The sequence below is a fragment of the Dromiciops gliroides genome, chromosome 1 (assembly GCF_019393635.1).
Source record: "Dromiciops gliroides isolate mDroGli1 chromosome 1, mDroGli1.pri, whole genome shotgun sequence".
In the NCBI taxonomy this organism is placed as follows: Eukaryota; Metazoa; Chordata; class Mammalia; order Microbiotheria; family Microbiotheriidae; genus Dromiciops; species Dromiciops gliroides.
This window is the reverse complement of record NC_057861.1, coordinates 456,450,692-456,468,821: the sequence shown is the minus strand read 5'-3', so window position 1 is coordinate 456,468,821 and position 18,130 is coordinate 456,450,692. Positions and strand designations below refer to the sequence as shown.

At 38.2% G+C, this 18,130-nt stretch overlaps 1 long non-coding RNA gene across 1 annotated transcript; it reads right to left on the bottom strand.

Moving 5' to 3' along the window:
- LOC122729850 lies at positions 1–14,216 on the bottom strand. Its single transcript, XR_006353362.1, has 3 exons — positions 14,063–14,216; positions 11,952–12,014; positions 1–201 (listed from the first exon to the last, which is right to left on the bottom strand). It is a non-coding gene; the product is annotated as an uncharacterized LOC122729850 (long non-coding RNA).
- Between the last annotated feature and the right edge of the window lie 3,914 nt (positions 14,217–18,130).

Below are 18,130 nucleotides of genomic sequence, written 5' to 3'. Positions count from 1 at the left end.
TTTTCTCCAGTTCTGAAAATGTTAAGCCCCTGCTTTTTACAACCTCCATGCCAGAACACGGTGTCTCACCTCTCTGTGTATTTGGTTTTGATCATCTACTAACACCACCCTAAGCCCATTCCTTTCACCTCCCAATAAATGGGAGGGAGTTTGGTCTGAAGGTCTTTCACTCCTCTGGGTAAAAATTGCTTCAAAGTATACCTGTAAAATAAAAATAATTCAAGTTAATGTTTAAACTAAATTTAATGAACTGGTGTGGGAGGGGCATGTTGTATGAATAAGCAGCCTTTGTGCCTATTTGTTTCTTTATTAGAATACAAAATTGAGCTATTGTCTTTTTAAAAGTTTGTCTTTATAGAAAAACCGACAGAAAATATTTCCAAGGTAGATATAATTATTTTATTTCCTCTGCTTTTGTCCTATATGAGAACACTAATAGAACTCCATATATATATATATATATATATTTATTTCTTCGATTCTTGTTTTGGGAGAGAGACAAAAATCTGAATTATTTTCCACTAAATTCTGTGCATGAGGGGATTGACCCTGCACCCTAAAGGCCTGGGTTTTCTTCTTTTATCATTCCATTTCTTTTTGCTCAAGTGTCACCTAATCCCCTTGTGTCTGGAAAAAGTATCTCTAAGTCAGTCCATCTTCTCATACCTCCAAATGACTTCTTCAAGGCTTTTTTTTTTCTCTGAGCACAGTTAAATAAGTGGCTTTTCTCCAGTTCAGTTTCACACCTTCTCTGGGAACTTAGCTAATCAGGATTTATCAAATGAAAAAATATCATTGGTTTTTTTTCCCTTTACTTCAGCAAATTACTTGATATCATCCCCTAGAATAACCAGCTCTAAAAATAGCCCCAGCACATCAATGCAACGTTTTGGCTTTCATACAGTTTTGAAAGAAAACCATTAAAATTGCATTGATCTTACAAATATTGATCTAGTGCTTGATATCAAATATCAAATGAGATGCTGCCAGTTGCTGATCATTGTGCCAGCTGTTTGAATTCTTGTCCTTTTCCTTCATTTTAACATGAATTCTAGTTCCCAGAGATAAGCAAGATTTCCTGATTAATTCAATTAAGATTGATCCTTTTAACTGTGTTTGGGATAAATAGTAAAGTGCTATGTGGAACATTTTCAAGATGTGTCCCCTTTAAAAATAAGTGGTTTGGGGCCAGTGGGGAGACTAATTCACTTATTAGGTATTTTTGATAGTACAATTAATTTCCCTCCCTTATATTTTGAAAGCACTCTGTAATCTACTTTTTAAAACAAAAACCAAATTCTCTTAGAAAAGGAAATGCATTTATCAGTATGTCTTTTTTTAGTACTGATAGTAAGATTGTAGTCATTCTCAACGAATAATCATCCTTGAGAATAATTATATGTGTTTATATTCATTTTTACATACTTGAAAAAAATCATTTTTTATTCTGCTTACCCCTAGAACAGAACAACATTAGCAGTGAGGAATTAGTTACAACGAGAATTTTTGTGGGTATAATGGAGAAAATTTAATCGATATTTTAAAGAAAATTCTTTTTCAAAATATAAATAATTATGCTCTTTAACAGATAAATTTCTGATGTGGCTACATTTCACACAAAATTATGACATTAATTTATTTTGTGAATCTTTAGATTCTAAAATTTTCACTTCTCTCTTCCTCCTCTCCCACACCCCACTTAGATTTGAATGACCATAAAGAATTGATGGTCATGTAATTACAAAACTAGCTATTTTATAATGTTGAATTAAAGTTGACTTGGCTGGAGAGAATAAGAAAGATCAGGCTCTCATAGGCAAGGCTTCTAAATGGTAAAACTAACAAAATAACATTTACTTATGGGGGAGAAAAGAAGCTGATTGCAATCCTAAAAACCCTGCAATTAAAAAAAAATCTCCCTTAACTCAATTTGGAGAAAGTAAAATCAAGCCAAGCCAAGCCAAGCCAAGCTTCCCTCCCCAGTACCATGGACAGCGCCTAGTCCTTAGTTCACTTTCTTACACTTTGCCTTGAAGCCCTAGCAACTTTTAGCTTCCTTACACCAAGTCTCCGTTCCTGTCCCTCACTTTCCCCCTACCTTATCCCTTAAGAATTTTGGCATCTAACGCTATATTCAGTTTCAAATCCTGTTATTTGTGGGTGACATTTCTTAGTCCTCTTTAATGTGAGATTTCCCCAACACGGTATTATGCCAGCCTTTAGAAATCGCTTCCCCTGACTCGTTTCCTCTGTCTACACATCTCGTCTCTACTTTGATCACTTGGTCAAAACATTGCCTTTCTCGATTATTTTCCCAGTTCTAGGATATTGCAACTTTTCTTTGAGAAAATTTTCCTTTCTACCCTATTACTTAGCATCTCTCGAAACCGCCTGATTTAGAAATATGGGCTGTGAGCACTTTCTCCCTTGTCACTGGGTCTCACTTGCCAGAGAATCCCAAAGTGAATTATTTTTCCAAAGACGCACCTCCAAGTCCACCTGTCCTGTTGCAAAGCGGATTTGCTCTTGGCCAGAGCTGTCTGATGAGCTCTGGTGCTCCTAGACAGCTTGTTAATTACAGCCCCTGGAGAGGAGGCTCGGAGGTTTGAGCCCAACAGCGCTAAAGAGCCTGACAGGAACTTACTGACAGCACCAAAAAGTTGAAGTATTTACTTCAATCCCCTACTTTTTCTTCTACTCAAGCCCCAGTTGTCTTTTCCTGCACTTCTTTAACTGCTCGTTTATTTTTTTCCAATGCTGTTGCAATTCGATTTATGTAAATCATACAAAGGGAAGATCATAGCCTTATCTCCTATCATATCACTGTCGCCCTGGCAACACCTGAGTTGCCTTGCTACTTCTAAAGGATTTCAAATAAAATAAACCGCACCTTGTTCTATCGGATCTGGTTTCCCTTGGTGTACCTTCAGTAATTCTATACTCTCCCAACCCATTCCTCACCCCACCCCCCAACTCTCCACCCCTAATTCACTTCAGCACTCCCTCCCTCTTGTACCTACTTTGTGGACAAAAAGGAAAAACTTAGAGGTAGGTGAGATGACCATAAAACTCCTAAACGTGGCAGACTAGTTGATTGTTCAAAAGTATTTCATACTAATTTTATCGCAAAACTTTGGTAGGAAAAGTCAGGGAACAGAACTTTGCTTCCTTAATCCAACTAGCTTCTGGGAAATAAAACTTTTGCGAGCTCTCAAAATTGACTCGATATTCTGATATCCTAATGCAGCTCTTAATGAACTGATTGGGCATATTACTGCAAACAAGGCATTTGTGAAAGTGATGACTTTTAAAGTTTTTCCTGGTTTGGGCGAAATTTTACTATAAATACAATGGTCCTATGGCTTACTAGTAACCATGTTTCATTAGTTTTCCTTTTCAAGTTTCTGTCCAGATTTAAAGGCTAAACATCAGGCACTTTTCCTTCTAGCCCATCACACTAAAATGTTTCCCATCTAACCATTTTCTCCTCATTTCACCCTTCACCCCCATATCCTACCCAAAGGTTCTTTCTAAAGAAGAATATGCTTATATTTTGGGGAAAAACTTTAGGTTTTTGAGAATCACTCCTTTTGTTGTTCACAAATAGCTAAAATTGTTTCACTTAACTACTCAGAAAGTAGCCAAAACAGGAGCTATGTCAGTCCTCGCATTTAAATAGTTGATTCAAGTCTGCAGCTCAGGCAGCTTAAAGTTTTCAGGACAGTAAATCGAACCTGTTGCATAGCAAACTGGTATACTTGGTAGGTTAAGACTAGATCGCTTAGCACGATACAACTGTACTCTTTAGCGTAGGGAATCTGTTTGGAAACATTTTATTCCATCCGGTATAGTTCTTCCTCTCCAGTAATGAAATAATTGTTTTAGATATTTGACATTACTGGAGGGAGAGTTAACTTTAAAAAGTGAAGACGGAGGAATGAGAAGATGATTTATTCGGTATCTGGCTATTGTATTTTGCTAACGATAAGGGCGAACGAGTGTATTTGGGGCTACACAGGTAAATCGTTCCTGAATTCCTTCTCAAGCTACTGTTACTCGAGCTTTCTTGAATCTTTTCTGCTTAAAGAGTTCACTTATCTCTTCGGGGCTGGAAGGCGGAATGAAGGTCCTTTTCTATACCTTTGTTTGTTTAATTATTTTCTTAGGAATATCTTATTCAAAAAGAGAAATTGAGTCCCAGATAGGTGAATGAATAAGTTTCAATAAGAACCAGACATGTCTTCGCTTCAGTAGATATTACAGTATCAGCATACTGGTATTTACCCCGTGTAAATATCGAGAAAGGAAGTTGGTGAGGCTTCTTTTTTCTCAAATAATTTCAAATATACAGAATATTCTAGCGGAACTTCTTTGCTATAATTATCCATGTTGTGCCTCTTCGGGGGAGCATGTTAATTTAAAGTGATTTTAAAAACCACAATTTTCCAGTTCAAAGATAACTTTTATTTTCCTATTCTGATATAGGATTGTGAAATCCTTTCCATTCCGTTCTCTCCCCCCCTCCCCCCCGCCCCGTCCCCTACCAAGTAACCCTTCAAAGTCTCTCTAAATGATTTTCCTCGCCCTTCGGTCGTTTGTCAATGTCACATGTACACTGCCTATTTAGTCAAAGAAAAGTGTGGATTTCATATCTTATCAAGAAACCGATTTCTTTATTTGGTTTCTTGGAAATCAATAATCTCTCCAACATTTTCGAAGATTATTTAGTAGAAAAATGAGGTGTAAATACTAATATGAAATTTCAATATGACAATTTTGGCTAAAATCTGCCAGATGAGCATCTTAACCCGCAAAAATATGGGGAAAACTCCACCAATTAATATCAAGAAGAGTCGCTCCAGTTTCTAACAAGCGAATCTTATTAGCATTGTTGGGAATGGAAGATTAATTTTTAACTTGTATATCACTTTCGCAGTTTGTAGAAACTAGATTCCAAAATGGTGTGAGGATAAAAGGAGTTGGGAGACTGAAGGACAACTGAAGTGAGATTTGGAAAGACAGCTAATTTACCCTTAGTAAAAGAAGAACTTTCATTTTTTGACATAATTAAGGCTTGAATAACACTCTCCATTTTGTTTCATGCTGTGAAAAAAATTAATAACCTGGTCTTCTGGTGCTTAAAACTTTAAAAAAACATTAAGGTAAATTCTACATATAGGTTGGAGGGGATATGGGCAAGTGTAAAAAAGAAAAATATTGGATCAACTCATGTTAAAGAGCATTCTACTTAGTAGAATCAAAATCAGATGGAAAAAATACACGCCAATTTTCAACTTAGAAGTCAATTTTAGATATGGCATACATAGCCTTTTCATATGGGTTTCCAGAATTTAATACCTAATAGTATTTAATTCGTGAAAGGTTGTAAACTGGGATCATACTGAAATGCAACAAATGCGGGAAATCTCTTAAGTAAACGCATATTTTATTCGAGAGTTGAAAGGGATTTGTAAGTGTTTGAGGGTCTGGAGCTCCAACCAAAGCAAGACTCCCTCGGATTTAAGTTTTCCTGATCAACTTTCAACCCCGCGAAAACGAGAGCCATTTGCTTAACTTAATCCAGAACATATGTTAGCAACAGTAGCAGGTTTTTGGTGTGTGGCTGGGGCTGATCAAGTTGTAAATTTTCCGCCTTAGGTTTTCAGCGCCTCCTAGTTTCAGCCTAACACCTAGAGAGCAACTTTAAGGAGATCGTAGTCTCAGCAGCTAGGTTTTAAGAAAAGATTTCCAAACACACCAAACTCTGAAACTCTCTCTCTCTCTCTCTCTCTCTCTCTCTCTCTCTCTCTCTCTCTCTCTCTCTCTCTCTCCTCTAAAGGTAGTACTCATCCTCCAGTTAAAAACAAAAAACAAAAAAACCTAAACCTGAATAACTTGTAAAATCCTATTTTGTATAATTGTAGACTGATATTGAATAGGTGCTTAACAGCACCCATTCCTAACCTTCCCTTTAAAGAAATATGAATAAAAGTGGTGTGTTTTATGAAACTGGCATCTTCCTCAGACAAAACAGCTTACTGGTTCACATTGTTCATTCTTATTTTTCCAAAAGAAGCTTATAACTTTCATTGTAATTTCTCTAGGTCCTTAAAGAAAATGGGTGTTGAATTCCAAAGAGAAAAATCACAGTGATTAAAGAAAATATAATCTATAAACCATATTTCTTCTCCCATGTAAAACAAGCTTTGCTGTGGGGTTTTATTTTTTATGGTATGGGTATTTTCCTTCTAATCTCTCTGCATACTTAAAGGATAAGGTGGAGATATTAGTTTTTAGGCTCCTAACTAACCATATGAATTTGGATCAATTAATGAGTCAAATTTAAGAATAAAAGACACTTCTCTAACACATGCTCAATTCTTCCTGAAATGAAAATGGGGCTAGGGTGGGGTAAGAGGAATGGAAGGGACTGTTGTGATGAAATACAAGGATTATGAAGAAAATCTGACAGTACTGGCCTCTTTCCTCTGAAACGCAAATAGGTTATTTGAGGAAAAGTTACCAAAATGCCTTCTGAAATGCATCAAAATGTTAGCTGAGCCATAAAAAATATTTTATATAACTTTGGTATTGTAAGGGACTTGTATTATTATGATTAGCAAGGGCTTCTCCGGCCTGTATTCTATATTCCCCTTGGATTAAAATGATAATAAGGACAGCAAAAACAATGACAATAATAATAATGCTGTGATAATAGAATGCCCACAACTGGTTGAGAGCAAGGATGCTAAAAAAGCTGCTTTAATTCTGAATTGAAAAGTCCTGAGACACAGAGCGCCATCTAGCAAACAAATTTAGAATCAAAGTGTACCAAAGAAAAGTTGAGTACCGAGAGAACTGGGGATAAAGAGAAGGGGGAGGGGGGGTGACTTAATACTCAGTTGTTGGAAACGCACTCTCTGCCCGGCCTCACCTGGGTTCACTCCTCGCATTTATATTCTTTTTCTCCAAGCCCTTTCTGATAAACTTCACTTTGGTGACGATATCATATCCTCTTTGATGTTTCCCTAAACAACCTCTAACCATTGTCCTTTGCTTTGAAAAAAAAGCCAAATTAAAATAATTTATCTTTGGATTTTCCCCATTATATCTATATCTATATATCTGTACTCATATATATTTGTGTGGATATTAAATATATATCTATATATGTATATACATATACATTTATATGCGCATGCATAGGGATAGGATTGGGGGGCAGCAGGGACAAATTAGATGGACTTTCTAACTTAGAGAGATAATTCTACATTTACAAGGTAGCCCAGTCTGTCTTCTGGGCAGGAGGCACTTGGTTACTTATTTTAAAATGAGCAAACACAAAATATTATGCTCTAAACATAAATGACATTACTTCTGTCTTCTCAGGAAATTTCCCTTTAGATCCTTACTACCTTTTGTTGAAGGGAAGCCAAGGACAGGGTCCAAATTCTATTATTTTGTAGCTTGGGGTAGGGGGAGGAGGAGAAAACCTTCCCTGGAAACTTTTCTTCAAGATAGGAATATTGTTTACAACTATGTTAATTATGTGTCTACAAATAAAACAATTGTGTTTGTGAATTAAATGATGGTAAAATATGCTTCTTTTTCCAATACTTTCTCTAAAGGAGTTTCCCATCATTTCCCTCTGGCCAGCTGATTTGCATAGGAAAAAGGAAAATAACTCATCATACTTTACACCTATTTCCTAAAATCTTTGTGTCAGACCCATCTAAAATTCCATTTTATATGCCAGAAATTCTTTCTACCTAGATGCATCTTAAAATGGTTTATGATTCCCTACTATTCAAGATCACCTATGAGATAACTTATTGGTGAATATTGCTCACATACAATTCCAGAGCATTGGATTTCCTATTGTTTTGGGGTTCTCCTCCCCATTAGAAAACAAGCGCTTAAATAAACTCCTAGGAAAGGAAATATCGGCATATCTTAGTTGAGGTTAACAGATATTCCAATGTCAGTGAAATAAATATGAAATAGCAGATCTCTTTGTAGTCACAGTTTGGTATTTTCCTGCACAGCACAATGTCTCAGAAGAAAGGAGTCTCCATATAATAACATGCCCAACATGCTCATTAAAACATCTCCACTGGTTTTAGTATTTACAAAAATAAAGACACCCAACCAAAACTAAGCCAATAAAAGAAAGAGACTTCAGAGCTTGCACAAACGCCACCTTGGAAAACATCTAAGGCATTTTTGTGAAGTCTCCCATGCCTGCTTATGCCTGGGAAACGTGTAAAGAGTTGAAGTTGGATTGTGCATACCATCCGTCCAGCACCGAACACTCCCCTCACCCACCCACCCCCACCCCTTTCCCTCTAAAGTTCATTGAAGAAGTTCACAGGCGTGCATCGCCTGGGATCCCAGTAAAGGTTTAGCTTTTTTCGGTGACTTGTTAAATAGCACGTTTCCCCATCAAGGACTTCTTAAACACGAAACCTCCTCCATGATAGGGTACCCAGCTGTTTAATTTAACATTGATTTATTGCTTTTAAAAGTAAATTTACACACATGCCAACAGCGCTCCGTTTTGTTTCCCTAGACCCTGAGATTTATTTTCTACTTAGCGCTTGTCTGACAAACAATGTCCTTTAACTTCATTACACATCGATGAGGAAATCTGTCTTATTTTTGTTTGGATTTATTACTGTTACTTGTGGGGACTTTTGTAATCCAGAAAGGCTAAGGTCAGAAAGTAAATACCAAATGAAACATACACAGACTCGAAAATAGCAGGAAAATCTCCGAATGTGGCCTGTCATACAGTTGCTTGCTGAACACCTCATCTGAAACCCTTTCTGATGCCTGGTGTAGTCCCCAAGGGAGGGCAGAGAAAAGTTATCTCTAGCTTTGCATGGGCAGGAAACATTCTAGACTCAAAAAGGCTGTATTTCTACTAAGTCTAAAGTCTGCGAAACCGATAAGTTTTCTGCTGAGTCCATCTCCAAGGCTATCTGCAGTTTTAGCGAAGGGGGAGAAAATCTGGGTGGCTCTCAGTTTGCCTTACCTCTCTCTGTGCAGTAAACTTCCAATTATCAAATATAAGTGATATTTGAGCCCAAGGGAATTAGGATGGACTTTTAAACAGCTTTTACAATACAATTCACATGCATTTTGTTTTTCTTTAATTGCCAGCAAAAGAGCTACTTCTTTTCATTGACTATCTTTGTGTTCTTCATTTCACATTCTTTTACAAAAATTTTTGATCAAGTGCAAAAAACCAAGAGGAATCATGATAATATAATAATTTTACTTACTCTATGGGATTAAATTTTAAACGACACAATTAACAATCAATATATATTCCACAAGATCAATTTTGGGTAAAGATATCATAAAATCTCTCCAACTTAAGACATGGGCAGGGTGTTTTTTTAAATATGTGTCATGTGCTTTACTTTCTCAAAACTGATTTCTTAGAGAAGAATCACTTTAGAGATGTTCAGATGAGGACACTATCTCTTTTCTAGAAAGAAGTAAAAATGTGACAGGTTTGTTATCAGGACATAGTGAAAGCACTGTAAGATATTCCCTTTCTTTCCCCACAAATACACCCCTTTTAAATAAAGACTCCCTATCTTAAAGCAAGATTACTCCCCAAATGCCCTGTCCGCTGTTTGTCCAGAGCCTCCATACAAATCCAAACCTCGAGTCACTTAACATATTTTAATTGATTTTACCAACCTGGGTGGATGGGGGGGGGCAAGTTAATGGACAATACTTTTCTTACTTCCCATGAAAATACATATACACATACTGTCGCGTCCTTCCTATTAAAAATGGTCTTTCAGAAAAATCTGTGAAACCTTGAAAATTCTCCTATTCATATCAGGAACATTTTTTCCCCGTTTGCCCTTTGAAAAGGGGTCCTGTCATTCAGAAAGGGGCCATTTCTTTAACCTCTTTCCTATACACCCACAAGAGAGCTCTCACAAATACACGCAGATTTCCCTCCCCTCTTTCCTTCTCTCTCTCTCTCTCTCTCTCTCTCTCTCTCTCTCTCTCTCTCTCTCTCTCTCTCTCTCTGCAAGCGCCCCTCCCTACCAAATCCACATTTCTAGCCAAGATGTTTTTAAGTCACCAATACCAAGATTAGAGATGTTGATTCTCTAACAAGTACTTCTTTAATCAGAGCAAGAGTAGGCCACAAAGCGGCAACATGCAACCCGCAATGTCTTCCCTTTCCAGATGAAGCTGAGCGAGTTCTTGACTGAAGGATCCGCCTGGCCAGGACCATTCTTTTTAAGTCAAGAAGCTACACTTCACATTAAAAATAGATGGCCTCCATCCATGGAGTCTTAACAGTTCACCAGTTTGGAGATGTGGGGGAGTTCGAAAAGGTGACACAAATGGTCTTCCTTCAATGTATGGTATAGTCACGTGGCTACATATCTCGCTATTAGGAGAGTCCTTTGTTAATGAAGACTATGCTACACACAAGCCCACGCCCATGTATATTTACAAGAGTGGGTGGGTAGTTTAGGTATTTAACAGAATCTATAAATATATGTGTATCCCACACAACTATTCCAGTCAAACTTGCCTTGTCATGGAAAAGCCACATAACTAATGTCTTTTATCAAAGATGCTCAGACCAATTTGCAAATAAACATTAGCATTCCCAGTCTGTAGAAAAGGATTCTAAGATACCAAGAGGCTTAATAAGTTTAAAATCAGAATTGGAATGAAAGCACAAGTTAAGGCTCAGTTCTCACACCAGAGTTATTAATCATCACACTATATAGTTCTTCCCAGCTTGCCCCTTCTATCCCGGTTTCTTCTTCCTCATGTCTTCACTTTGTTTCTCCCTCCCTCCCTTGCTCTGTCATACTCAGTGGGTGGGAGGTTTTGTGTGTGTGTGTGTGTGTGTGTAGATATATTATAGAGTTCCTAACTATGTCTCACACTTAGAAACCTGTCAAAGTTGGGGGGAGTGAAATTGGGGTGGGATGCCTTGGAGTAGGGGCACTGATGGGAGAGTTTAAAAGACTTATTTGGGAGGAAATAGAGGGTCAGATCTGGTCTAAGTGGAACATCTGCAAAACATTCAAGCAGCTTATTCAGCAAAGAATCCAGCCATTTATTGTAGAAATAATAAAAAGGCACTAATGATTATAGTTCCCACCCCTTCCCCCAAAAGGCCAAAGCTTAATGAAATAATTCAAAGGTATGCCTCATTTCCTAATGGTGGAATTAAACAGCAACAACAAAAAAAAAATCCCAACTAAACTTTCCAGCTCTGCCTTCTGAAGGGCCTGGGAACCGTGCTGAGAAATGAGGTAAATAAAATGTAAGTTAGAATGCTATTAAGCTCAGGAGAAGGTATATGGCTCGTGCACAGTTCTGCCTGGATATGCAATTAAATTACAGAAAATTCTTCTTTAAATAATATCATTTGAAATACTTCTTCAACACTCAAGGATGTCTAAGGTTAAGTACCTTTTAAAACGTCAGTTTTAAATAGCTTATGCAATGAATAGCTACCTTAAAATCCTAAAACCATTATAAATATGCTATACATATGGATGCCAGTTTATCTCTACATATTTCTTTTGAAAATGAGGGAAGCATTCATAAAAAGCTGCTTGGCACACTTTATTTTAGGAAAGCAGATGTTAATTTTTTTTCACGTATCATTTTATGACCAAGTACATGTGTAACATTGGAAAGCATCCAGAACGCCTCTATTATTTGCTAAATGACTGTTAGTTGAGGCATATTATTCTCAGCATAACTATGGTATAGGTTATATCAATAAAATAAACATCTGTGGTTTTACCAGGAGAGAGGAAAAATTAAAGAGTTCCTATTAAAGTGGAAAAAGAGTTTGTGCAGGAAGAACACACCTGCAATGTAGTAAATTGGGCATTTATATTGTTCCATGCAAAACAAAGTCTCTCTGTAGTACATTAGAGATTATTTACCTTGAGTGAAATAAAGTTGAAAGCCTGCCTCTCCATGCCAAATATGATTCTCATTGTGGCCTTCTGCATAGGAAGATATCAGGTACTGAGCATTATTTTCTGTCTTTGGGATGATTTTTCTTCATGCAAACCTTCTTTAGAAAACACATAGTTCCTTTTGAATATCTATATCATACCTAGTTTGATGTAAATACCCAGTTTGTAGAAATTTCAACTCAATAAAAATATTTGTAGCTACTTTCCCATCATAGAAATATAACTGGAAAATTTCTTATTTTTTCTTTTTGCCTTAAGTTGTTTGAGTAATCCAGGTGCCTAGACTAAGTCAGTAGCATAACAATTAGTTGTATTCAATATTTATGGTCCAACTTATTTACATGCAGGAAAACAAATGAAGCCAGTAGAGATATAAAAAAAAAGATGTTAATCAAATATAAGGACCACAAACATATATGTATACATACACATATACACACATATAAACACATACACACATATATACATACAATGTTCAAAGTGTTTTTCCTGCTTAAAATCATGTGTGTCTTATGTGATCAAAATTAACGTATGCATAATTGTTCATACTAGGAGAAATGTAAGTATAATTTGTATCACTAAAACTATTTGCCGATCACCACTCCTAGACTGTTCGTCTCTGAGCATTGCCCTTTTCCAAAAGGCCATGGAGTGGATTTTAAACACAAATACTGCAAATATGAAAAATAGGTCACCAATAAAATTGGTCTCAGCATGGAGTATAATTGCAACAAAATGCTGCTGAGTAAAATCTAGGAGCGAGCTGGCTGGGGTGGCACAGTCGAAAACCATCTGGTGTGTATTAAAAGTGGTGCTGTAAATATTGCTGAAAGCTAATGCATTATCAGCTTCTATAAGTGCACAGGGCCTGCAAGCTTTCCATATGTTAGAATATGTAGATAGAGTGGAAAGTGGGGAAAGGTGTCATATCAATCATGAGCTTTTCAAGCATTGTTTTGCACACTTCTTATGGAAGTTCGGCCAGAAAAGAAAAGGGAAAAAAACCCAGCCCACCAAAAACCCAGTGACAGGACATTCTCTCTTAATAAGTCTCTTCTCGTGTTCTCTGTCTCTCTGTCAGTCTGTCTCTTGACTGTCTTTTTCTCCCCCCTCTCTCTTCCTCTCTTTCTTTCTCTGCTTTCTCCTCCATCACTCCCCCTCCCCCTCTTTCCTCACTCCTCCTCCTCTCTCGCTATCCGAAGATGATAGGTCAAGCAATTGGTGACGTCACTCCGCATCAGTAAAAGAGAGTAACTGTTTCAGAGAGGGAGAAAAAAATTCATCTGTTTTCCATCAGTTGTAAAGTTTCGCCTTTTTAATAGAAATACACTGCGGCGCGCGTACTCTTATTTAGTTCTCTATAACGCCTTTAGGTTGTGAGTCGTTCAGCAGCCTGCAGTATCTCTCCCTAATCCAGAAATGTGCATCCCGTGCCATACTCGATTTAAATTTATGAAACTCATTAAAATACGGCAAAAAAAAAAGATGTCTCCGAGTTCACGTTTCCATCCAACTGGCAACTTTTACCAACGTGGGTGTAGGTCTCCTAAACTAAGTGAAATTCTTCTGTCAGTCTTTAACTTTTCTTCTCTTAGAGTTCTCTCCAAGTGGAGATCTACACCAACGCTTCCGCCCCTCAACACCCTCCCCCCATCCCACACACACACTTAGAATCTTCCTGCTGTCATATTTCTTCTGAGAAGCAGAAAGTTTTAGTTTTCCTTGTAGGGATCACATGGAATCATTGTTCCCATTTCTCCACCCCTCCTTTCAATGCTCTCTCCACCACCACCACCACCACCACCACCACCTGCCAATTCCTGAGTTACAACTCCTTATTCAAAACCAATCCAAGGAAACTTCCCTGAATTGTCTTACAGAGATCACTTTTTCTCTCACGAAGTTTCAGTGGGTTCTTTCATTCTTTCTTCTCACATGTCATACTCCTCCCTTTCCTTCACAGACTCACACCTTTATCCTGCAAACACATAACGCTTAACTCCAAGTGCTTCATGTGGCTGAACCTGCTGTTAATGACAACCCAAGTTCAATCAGCAAATAAATAAAACTCTTACTTTTTTTGGTTGCCGGCTGCATTCCCCCTCTGGCCGCTGCCTCCTTTAATTATGGGAGCTATATTTCTTCCCTGGGAGACATTCGTGGGGATTTTTTTTAGGTGAAAACTCTTTTCTGCTGAGTTATTTTGGAGCTGAGACCAGTGAGTGCCCCATATCCAGAGGCTTTGAGTGAAGTGCAGATTGAGACATATCGAGTTCCCTATAAAAGGATCATTTCATGTGGGAGGTTGGACACAAAGTTTGCACTCGTGACTGGCATTCCAGTGAGAGACATGCATATTTTAAAACAACAAAGCACGCTGGAAAGAAGGCTTAGGGGAGGGGGAGAAAAACTTGGAAAGAAGTTACTAAGTGACAAACATCTGTCAACATGGGATAATTTGTATACTCAGTGTAAAACTAACTAGTTTTATACAAGTTCAAGGAGCACGACCTAGTACTGCAAGGAGAATTCAAATTTTACACCTTTGAAATATTGTCAAAATATATTTTCTTATAGAAGGGTATAATTCATATTTTAAAAACACGTACACTAATGAGGATTTACAAAATGTGTCAAGCTAATAGAATCTACTTCTAAAACTTGGTATAAAATGTTTCCTTTCTAACTATTGTTTTTTATGGGAAAATTAGTAAAGGGAACACACCACCACCATAATAATAGCCAGTATATAGTTTTAAGGTGGAAAGGATGTAATATTATTATTAACAATAACACTAACAATAAAAGAAAGTGAAATAAAGAGCTCCAATTCTAGTTGCTATAAAAATTTAAGTACATCGAAACAGGTACATATGCAGAAAATACACAAAATATCTGCCTCTCTGCATGTCATCAAGTAAAGGTGGCATGAAATTTTCTAATATGTTCTTTACAGTTTAAGCGCATATATATGTATGTATGTGTGTATGTATATATACACACACATATATATACACACATATATATATATGATAGGGAGGAATCAAAGTTTCTTCTCTAGAAGTGAAGTTTTAAAGAAAATTAAAAAAAAAACCAACAACCCGAGGAGGAGATGCTGGCAACGTCTTTCTCTGCTGCGGAATCTCCAAAAACCACATGGAACTTCACTTTACAGCTTCCCCACATAAATCTGCTTCTCCTCGAGATCTGAAGACAAAAGGAGAGGAGGCCTAGTGGTGAGCTGGATATCTCTGTTAGTTGTCAGTGCAGGTCCATGGGCAGGGAATGCTAATGAGCCTTTGCGCAGCTGAAGACTGGATCTCTCTGGTAGACCCTTATACTCATACACAGGGACCCGTGCATACACACACTCACATGCTACCCTGCTAACACACTGAGACATACACCCGGACAATCACACTCTCTCCCCTTTCCTCTGTGAGTATAGAGATCGATAGCTGACTCCACAATTTGGCCAGAGCTTTATTTATCTGGCCGCGCAATGATATTATCAGTCTTAAACGTTATATATGGCGGGTGTCTTCCTAAATCACCAAAATAGGATAGCTTGCAGCGACCAGTCTGGTGTTTCTAAAAGAAATGCCTCACAATCTCTCCACCCCCGCCCCCCCCCCACACCGCACTCCTCCTCCCTCCTAGCCCTCCCTCTTTCCCTCCCTTCTTTACAACTGGGGGTATTTTATACCCTGTAGTTTGGGGGTTGATTCATTGCTTTAAGCTTGATGGAGGGGTTCTGTAGACAAGTAGATGTATATACGCTATTATACAACCATCATTGAGATTACTAACAGTGGTTCTCTTGTCAGTCTGATCCACCACATAGAAACAGTATTCACATTATACGTATTTCTCAAAATTTAGATTGGGGAAAGAAAGGGAGGGGGGAAAGGATTTGTAACCTTCTGCCATGTTAATTGTTTTCTTTACTCATAATTATATTTATAAATCTATTTCTACATTGTTATTTCTTTGTGCTTAAAATTTGAAATCATACGCAGCCTTCTTTTTCCCTCTTCACACACAGACATGTAGAGCTCCCTCCCCCACCTCCAGTCTTATAACTGTTTACATCTTAGATACACAAGTCTACAGACCCCATAAAAATCAATTGTATTGAAGTGAATCTAATAGGTCAAGATTCCTCAAGCCTTTTAAAAAACATTCTTAAACACATGGAACATACCCTCCCCAACACTCATCCTTTCCTGAATTCCCTTTCTGCTTCCTTCTTCCTCTCCCTCCTTTCCGTACAGGTGGTTGCCCCTTACACAGAGTTAGAGAGTGGGAAAATGCCCAGGCAGAAACATGTACACGCCCAGGAATCCATCGCACGAGGTTCTTGTTGCAGAAAGAGCTTCAATATTACTTCACCTTGGTCAGCGGTGGCTCTTGTGATCTTGCCAGCGGCTTCCTCCTTTCTCCAGATGTGGGTGCTCAAGGTCCTGAGGAAGGGGAACCAACACTCTCTAGGGAGGATTTCAGCCCCAGGTCCTTACAGGCAAACAAGCCCCACAATAAATAAATTAAAAAAAAAAACAAAAAGAGGGAGGGGGAAGTTGGAAAATGGATTCGCTGACAAGGAGGGATAATAAATGAGAGGCGCTTTCAGATAGATATCTCAGACGTGAAATTGCGCCCAGCTGGTTGTGTAAGCAAACAAATAGTTTCATGTTAGGAACCCTCAACTTGTGGCTTGATGAATAGAACACGACAGAGGTAAATGGCTCTTTAACTCATTTAAGAATAAAACTCTTTGGCTTCCTAAGTAAAAGACCCGGTGACGCCATAGATCCTGAGCAAGCACTCTAACAAGAGTTTTATTAGTTTCCACTTGTGTTCCCAGATTCCAGCCCCCTCCCCAACACACATACTTTTTTCGCTCCTTATCATCAGTTTCCTATAGCAGAAATCATCAGATCATTAGTCCTATAGCCTTTTCCCCACCGCAAGCATGAGTATAAAATCACAGTCTTAAAAAACAAAAAGGTGACACGATAATGACGAAGATGATGATTTTTAAAATAAGCTTTTTTTTTTAACCCGAAAAACACCGAGCAGTTAAGGATTGCCTCCGCCCTAGAAAGTGTATTACTCAAGGACCATTCTGTAGCGGTTTGCGAGAGGGTATATTGATAAGCCTGGTGAGCTTGATGCCTCATGTTGGAAAGGGAGCTGGGAGTCAAAGAAGTCTTTGGCTATTCCTAAATTTATGGGAGGGCAAGCTTTAAAAATTCTCCTTATCCTCAAAAGAGAAGTTATTGGGGGGGGGTGGGGGAGGAGAAATCTGTGCATCTTACCTTTAGGGTAGGATTGCTCTGACTGCCAGAAGTATGAGGCAAAGCTCCTTCATTTCCTGGCAACATTTAAAAAAAATGTTTACGTGAAGCTTGTAGTTCTAGCAATTTAAAATTATTTCAAAGGCACAAAAGTTCTATGCAAATCCTCGGTTAGAAAGGAAGATGTTTGACTTCCTTCTCATGTCACATTATTTAAAAGGAGAAGTTGCCACCTAGTCTGAGTGTTTTGCAGCTGTGGAGATGCATTTCCTCCTTTCTTCTAGAGGGATACAAGTGGATTTTGCTTTACATTAGATTACCTTTATTTTATCTGTTTGCATTGATTTGAGTTCACAACCTCCCAGGAAGCCCCATTCCAGTAAGATAATTTTCCTTTATTTATTTCAGTGTTTTGTTCAGAAGGGCAAGCAGACCCCTTCCCCTTATTTTACCTCCCATTCCCCCCACACACACACTCACACTCTATCCCAGACATCAATATGTCTCAAGACCCACTAGAGAGGTTGACTAGGCAAAGGAGATGAGAACTCCCCTAATGTTTCCCAAATATGCCAGGCTGACTGAGCAGAGCTTTCCACCTGCTCTGCCCAGTCACCTGCTGGGAACTGCTGGGTTTGTCCCAGAAATTATGAAAACAGGAATTAGCTGGACCCTGAGAAAGCTAGCCAGTGAAGGCAGAGAGGACGGAGAAATAGGGAGGTAGACAGTGAAATGAGGAGTGGCGGAAACAAGGGGAGGGAAATGAAAGAGGACAACCCCAGCAGTTTTGACCAATAATTTAAAAGATCTGCTTCGACCTTTCCCTGCTGTTAAGCGGCTATAAAT